Below are 7974 nucleotides of genomic sequence, written 5' to 3'. Positions count from 1 at the left end.
AAATCTCCAAGTTCTGATAAGAACCAGCAGATAACAGCAACTAGCACTCTTGCACCAGAAATTTGGGCATCAAGATGGCCTCTAATGAACATGGTGCAATTGAACAAAATGTAGAGCATCACGAGACGAACATTTGGATATATTATACGCGTGAAACGGAGCTATATGCAGGGAGTTATGATGCTATGAACAAGGGCACATGCTGATAAAATCAAAGACTTTGGAAAAATTCGGGGGTCTCGGGGTCAACCTTGGGTTGACCAGATCTGGATCGCTCGAGGAAGCTCGGGGCTCGCCGTGGCCGGCGCCGGAGACGGCAGCGGGGACGAGGAGGAGGGACGGCGAGGGGAGGACGACGGCCGGAGGGGGCGACGGCGCTCGGAGGAGGAGGCGCCGGCGACGAGGCGCCGGCGCGCGGCGGCGACGGCGGGCGAGCTCGCCGGCGAGCGGTCCGGCGCGGCGGCGGAGCGGCGGGGCCGAGGCGGCGCGGGAGGCGGAGGGCGCGGGCGGCGAGCGGGGCGAGCGGCCCGGGTGTGGCCCGGGGCGGGCCTGGCGGCGGGGCGCGGTGGCTGGCGGCGGAGGAGGCCACGTGGCGGGCGGCCACTGGTCCGGGGCGGCGGCGCGAAGCGTCCGGCCGGCGGCGGACCTGTCCGGCGGCGCGGAGGGATAGGGTTAGGGTTGATCTGCGAACGTTTTCGGGAGAGGATGCATATATATAGGTAGAGGGAGGTAGGAGAGTCCAAATGAGGTGCGGTTTTCGCCCACACGATCGTGATCGAACGACCTACAGTATGGAAGAGAGTTTGGTGGGTTTTGGGCTGTTTAGAGAGGGGATTTTGCTGCAACACACAAACGGACTTTGCGGATGCCCGGTTAACCGTTGGGGTACCAAACGACCTCCAAATGGAACGAAACTTGACCGGTGGTATACCAAGGCCACTTGACAAGCCTCGGTCCATTCCGAAAACGTTTGACACCCGCTCACGAAAGGAAACAAGAGGGGTGCACCGAAGAAGATGGGAGCGCCGGATTGCAAAACGGACAACGGGAAAAATGCCCGGATGCATGAGACGAACACGTATGCAAATGCAATGCACATGATGACATGATATGAAATGCATGACATGAACAAAATGCAAAACGAAAGACAAAACCCGAACACGGAGGGAATATCATAACACATAGCCGAAAATGGGAAGAGTTGGAGTTACAAAGATGGAAAGTTACGTCTGGGGTGTTACACTTCTTTACTGTTGAAGGTTGCCTCCATGTAATTTTAAAGTTGCCTACGCATGATGCTCAGTTGCGTACATACGATGAAAATTTGTCCCATATGGTTTTTATGTTGTCTATGATATACTTGATAGGTAAATTCACTAGTACACATGATGCAAGGAAGTTGCTTCTGTTTAGTACTAAAATTGCCTCGACTAGAACCAAAGTAGCTTTCAAAAAAATTCATCGAAACATATACATATGATCTAGTTTTGAAGATCTCGTCGCGAGAAACCTAATAATGAAAACGGATTTTCATTTTGACACTCGGTTCAAAAGTTATAGCTTTTAAAAAATTAAGATGGAATAAAGTGGGATGACACAGCACATGCATGCAGGTAATCCTTAGTGATCATCCACCACCTGATAACGCCAGATACATTGCAAGGAGGAAGGAGGCCGTTTTCTTAGCAGTTTTGTCGCGTAGCAGGTGCGCAAGCATGGGACAGCTCGCGTATGCACTCGCGACGTCCATCCGGCGCAGCTGCACGCTTAGGAATTCAGGAAAATAAATTGGTCCACGAAGGTTCAAACCAGCGACCTGCTGATTGCTAGCACACCTAGACGGTCTTGTTGTCACGTGAGGATACATATCTTTATATATTTCGACTGAACATTTCTCAAACAAAAAATTCAACTGAACAATTTTAATCTCAAAAATCAGTGCATGCTCGGTAATCCAAACCAGGAACCTTAGGGTAAATAAGTGCCTGGGCATACCACCACAACAGACAAGGTCACTTATTTGTGATGTCTAATTACATTTTATGAATATAACACAACACGATCATGTGACTAAACTGAATTGCAGCCAGTGAAACCATTTTCAACATTTAAGTTTTCTGCATCTTTAAATTTGATAAAAAATACGTAAATTCTAATTATGTGCTATAAATAATATACATATAAATAATAATAGTACATTAAAAATGTTCATATAACATGAAAACAAATCCACCTACTAATTCAACAAAATCCATATAATTAAATTAGTGCCCGGGGATACAATTTCAACCGAAGAGGTAACATATTTCTGCAGTATAATTGCACTTTATGACTATAACGGAAACGACCGTGTGGTTGAACTGAACTGCAGTCAGTGCGGATAATTTCAACATTTTGCTTTCTGGAATTTTAAATTTTTGTAACTTATAATAATGTGTTATAAATAATTACATTAAAAAATTCATATAACTATAAATTTTTAATGTTCATAATTAAAATAAATTACATTAAAAAAATTGCAGTCAGTGCCGACAATATACTGCATCAAAACATATCCACGTACTAATTAAAAAATCCATATAATTAACTTATGATTTGTTTAAAAACTATGATTTTAAAAACTGTTCACATTTTAAGAAAATATTTTAATAGGTTTAGAAGTTTTTGTATACTAAATAAATTCTTATATATGTTGATTTTTTCCTGATCTTTAATATCATACTCATGTAGTATATAAAAGTGATCATGGTTTAAGAAAATTTTAGGTTGTTTGAAAAAGATTTCACGTGTTTTAATATATATTTTTGTGTTTTATAGAAACATTATTTATGTATTTTAATTAAAATTAAATATAAAATATGTATGAAAATAAATATGACCCTAGTGTGCCATCAGATTGCAGATTCTGAAATGTGTACTATTTAAATAATATAAACAGATTTTATAATTCATAAATATTTTAAAGTGTATGAATATGTTTTAAAATAACCCATTAATTTTTTAAAGTATGCAAAGCGTAATTATTCTTTGGACGTCTTGTGTTGGGGTGGTATGCCGGGCTATGTCACTTGCCGTATTTTGGTTTTTGGACTAAAATTAAAGTATATAAAGCCTATTACTGACGTCAAATCAAAATTGGTGTGGGGGCTAGCCACCGGCGCAGAGTAGCTTTTTTCTTTTATGTACAGTTTCTCTTGAGGGACTTATCCGTCAAGAAAGAAAATATCGAGAGGCTTTTCGTAAAAGACAGGCCACACGGTCTGCCCTCCCCTTTCTATCACTAACAGCGGGCCCTACACCAAGTTGGCGCGCCGCAGGCATATACAACACCATATTTGCACCGTCAAGCTAAGTTCTTGAACCACTTATATGTATACCACAAGTTCTAGCACTAAAGTGAACTTTTGTGGCAAGTTCTAGCACTAGTGATGTAATTGACTCATGATTATCTATGTATGTACAGTACGTAGTAGTAGCAGCAGTGTCGGTGTGGTATACACGTACAGACCTGTGTAGGAGTACAAGTTTGAATTGCTGGTGCATGTGTATTTATGTGTACCCTCGTAAACTAATATTACTTTATAGTGATTTAACGGTTCTTATATTATTTTATGGAGGGAGTACTAATTAAAGACCTTCTCTATACGTAGAGCATGTTCTCTGCCTGGGTAACCCTTACGCAAAAACGGAGCCCATCTCTCAACAGCAGTTGGCCGTCCATGTTGCTCTCTAGGATACGCCCGGAAAGGTGCATCAGAATTATAGAAAGAAGCGCCAAAGAAGGCTTATAACCAACGGCTAAAACTTGAAAAAAATACTGCTAGTAAAAACCATCAGGAATGAATAAATCTATACAAATCTAATATATTCTCCTTTCAACTGTTTTTAAAAAAAATTCTAGCTACCGCTGATGGCATGGGCAATGCACACCACAAAAACTTTTTCTTTACAATAACCACCTCATTTATTAATTGGCTACGGGGGTAGCATCGAAAGTAGTAATAAGAGGAATTACAGCCCCTGGGGCAGCATCCATCTAAACATTAGGAGGAGTAAATTTGGCTATCCTAGCTACTCATGGGAAACCTTATTGTTTTGTCTATTAAATGCTCATAAATAATATGGGTAAAATCTAAAGACATAAAGTAGCAGTCATAAAAAATTCGGCTGCATCCGACGGTTTGGGCAAACCTTACCGTAATCGCTTCAACTGTGAAGGCATCATAACAAATTTCCAGCCTTTCATTAGCAGCCACAATAAATTTACGTGTGTGAACCAAACCACTTTGTGGAGTGGGAGTCCAATGTTCCAACCCATGTGGTTGCCCGTGTTTTGGGTGATATGCCCGAGCACAGTTAAGTTATAAAGCTATGCTTTCCCTCAAAATTTTTTTACCTGTGTGGTCTCTAAGAATAGCTCCAACAGAGCGAGTCAGGGTTAAAACCCACATCAACATTCGGTTTTACATAACCAAGCCTAGGTCTGGTCCAGGCTCCTGTACGAAACTTTTGCCTTAGGTGTACAAGAGAGGGTAAAGTTCGATGCTAGAGCTCTTACTGCCAGATTGATTTGGTCTGCATTTTGTATGTCTCCCCCATGTGTTAATTTCCGACGTTCCCACCACAAATACCAGCAACAAGTGGCCACTGTCTCTCTGAACTTTGGGAGCCCGAGAACATGCACTTCAGTATTCGGAACACTGAGCAGATATTCCACAATCATCTCACCCGCCCTGTTTGACTCGAGTGCCTTCATTATTTCATCATGATACCCCACAGTTTCCAAACTTCCATGGCCACTGGGCATTCAAACAGTAGGTGTTGAGTAATTTCTAGACCTAATTTGCAGGAAGGACATTCGGCCTTGATTTTAATACATGGGAGAAAGCATACAATTGGACACAAATTTATGAGAAGTTAAGTGTGGACCCTCATGCAAAAAATATAACTAAATTTCAGAATTCGTCTCTCTTTATAACAGAAAAATACTAAAAAAACATTCATCTGATACTGAACGCTTGACATTACATGTTATTTTAAGACTATTTACTATTTTGATTGAAGCTCGAGACTCTTAAGTTACTTTGCAAGGTTCAAGGCAAAGGGATTTTTCACAATAACTATCCAACGCATGTGTCCAATCACTTAGGAAGCCTTGGATAAACCAACTACTCCCTCCGTCTAGGTGAATAAGTCATCTTAGGTTGTGCACCGTGACCAAGAAGGAGGGGAAACGAGAGAACTTAATGCTTATTTGATAATTAATAACATTGCATGCAATGAACTAACCACTACATAATGTGTTTGGTAGTCTCGAGTCATTGAAAACATGCACGCCCCACATCTCTTATTGGTTGATATGTCAAGAAACAAGAAACGAGGTGAGAGTTAATGCACCGCGCCTAAGTGTTTTGGGATTATTTGGTTTTCGTAATGTGACTTATACACCTATCCGCGGAGGTGTATAAGTTATCTTAGGTTGTGCACCGTGACCAAGGGGGTGAAAAACAAGAGAACTTAATGTTTATTTGCTAATTAATAGCATTGCATGCAATGAACTGACCACTGCATGTCGTGTTTGGTAGTATCATATCATTGAAAGCATACACACCCCATACCTTTTATTGGCTGATTTCTTTATTTATGTCAAGAAACAAGAAACGAGGTGAGAATTAATGTACCGTGCCTAAGTTTTTTTGGGATTATTTGGTTTTCGTAAGGTGATTTATACACCTAGACGGAGGGCGTGTCATTTTGATTCTACAAAATAATATAGGACTGCAATTTAAAGCCCGCGGAGTTCTTTGATCCACACTTTCATTGACCTTAAAGTGCAGTGAGGAACAACGGGTGGATTCAAAGACCACAATTGGGCGAACGGCAGGTTGTGCACCATGAAGCATTGAAGCGGCAACAAGTGTACACATAGACATTGACAATAGGTCCTCCTAGAAGTAGGCGCCTCCTACATGTGGCACAATGGATTAATATTGGCCATTGGCTCTAGACTTAATAGACAATAGAAGCATTACCATGAGAAATGACTGGATAAAGAATTAAGCTTCTATCTTTTATTGTGTGGAAATTTGTTCAAATGAGTCAGAAGATATGAAAAGCATCTGAGTGAGAACTAACATTTGTCACCATAACTTGAATCCTTTGTTTATTTTGAAAGCTACTCCAATGAATAGGGCGCACACACACCCCAAAATTCAACTTTGACAATAAATTAGACCAATCAAATATGGATTATATGTGAAAAAATTGTACCATTCAATTCATATTGAAAACAAGTTTTTAGTATATAATTTTTAAATAACACAAGTATATATTATTGATCCAACTCATGTCAAAGCTTGATTTTGGGAAGCGTGCATTCCTTATTCGTTGGAATGGAGGGAGTAAGCAAGATGGCTTTGGGATTCGGAACAATAGAACATGAGCTCAGAAAAGATACAACAAGCATAGAATTTCAAGTTCAAGTCTAGCATGGATTCTTCCATGAACCCGCAAAGTAATTGCATGAGACAAATACAATTTGGAACTTTTTGCTAAATGCACTACAGGTGAACCACACTCGGTTGAAGAAGCCTTGAAGGATGCAGATGAAGGAAATGTGCCCTAGAGGCAATAATAAAATTGTTATTTATATTTCCTTATATCATGATAAATGTTTATTATTCATGCTAGAATTGTATTAACCGGAAACTTAGTACATGTGTGAATACATAGACAAATGGAGTGTCCCTAGTATGCCTCTACTTGACTAGCTTGTTTATCAAAGATGGTTATGTTTCCTAGTCATAGACATGTGTTGTCATTTGATGAATGGGATCACATCATTAGAGAATGATGTGATGGACAAGACCCATCTGTTAGCTTAGCACTATGATCATTTAGTTTATTGCTATTGCTTTCTTCATGACTTATACATGTTCCTCTGACTATGAGATTATGCAACTCCCGAATACCGGAGGAACACTTAGTGTGCTATCAAACGTCGCAACGTAACTGGGTGATTATAAAGATGCTCTACAGGTGTCTTCGATGGTGTTTGTTGAGTTGGCATAGATCGAGATTAGGATTTGTCACTCCGATTGTCGGAGAGGTATCTCTGGGCCCTCTCGGTAATGCACATCACAATAAGCCTTGCAACAATGTGACTAATGAGTTAGTTGCGGGGTGATGCATTACAGAACGAGTAAAGAGACTTGCCGGTAACGAGATTGAACTAGGTATGGTGATACCGACGATCGAATCTCAGGCAAGTAACATACCGATGACAAAGGGAACAACGTATGTTGTTATGCGGTTTGATCGATAAAGATCTTCGTAGAATATGTAGGAACCAATATGAGCATCCAGGTTCCGCTATTGGTTATTGACCGGAGATGTGTCTCGGTCATGTCTACATTGTTCTCGAACCCGTAGGGTCCGCACACTTAACGTTCGATGACGATTGGTATTATGAGTTTATGTGATTTGATGTACCGAAGGTTGTTCGGTGTGCCGGATGAGATCACGGACATGACGAGCAGTCTCGAAATGGCCGAGACATAAAGATTGATATATTTGACCATGTTGTTCGGACACCGGAAGTGTTCCGGAGAGTTTCGGATAAAACCCGAGTGCCGGAGGGGTTACCGGAACCCCCCGGGGAAATAGTGGGCCTTATTGGGCCTTAGGGGAGGGAGAGGGATGCGGCCAGGAGGTGCCCCCCCCCCAAGGGGAGTCCGAATAGGACTAGGGGAGGGGGACACGGCCCCTCTTTCCCTCTCCCTCTCCCTCTCCTTCCTTCTTCTCCTACTTGGACTAGGAAAGGGGGGCGATTCCTACTTGGAGTATGACTCCCCCCTTGGGCGCGCCCTCTAGGGCCGGCCGGCCTCCTCCCTCCCTCCTTTATATACGGGGGAGGGGGCACCCCATAGACACACAAGTTGATCTTTAACCGTGTGCGGTGCCCCCCCCCCACAG

This window comes from Triticum aestivum, chromosome 7D, assembly GCF_018294505.1.
Source record: "Triticum aestivum cultivar Chinese Spring chromosome 7D, IWGSC CS RefSeq v2.1, whole genome shotgun sequence".
NCBI classification, from domain to species: domain Eukaryota; kingdom Viridiplantae; phylum Streptophyta; class Magnoliopsida; order Poales; family Poaceae; genus Triticum; species Triticum aestivum.
The sequence above is the reverse complement of the archived record's forward strand: the minus strand, read 5'-3'. Positions refer to the sequence as shown.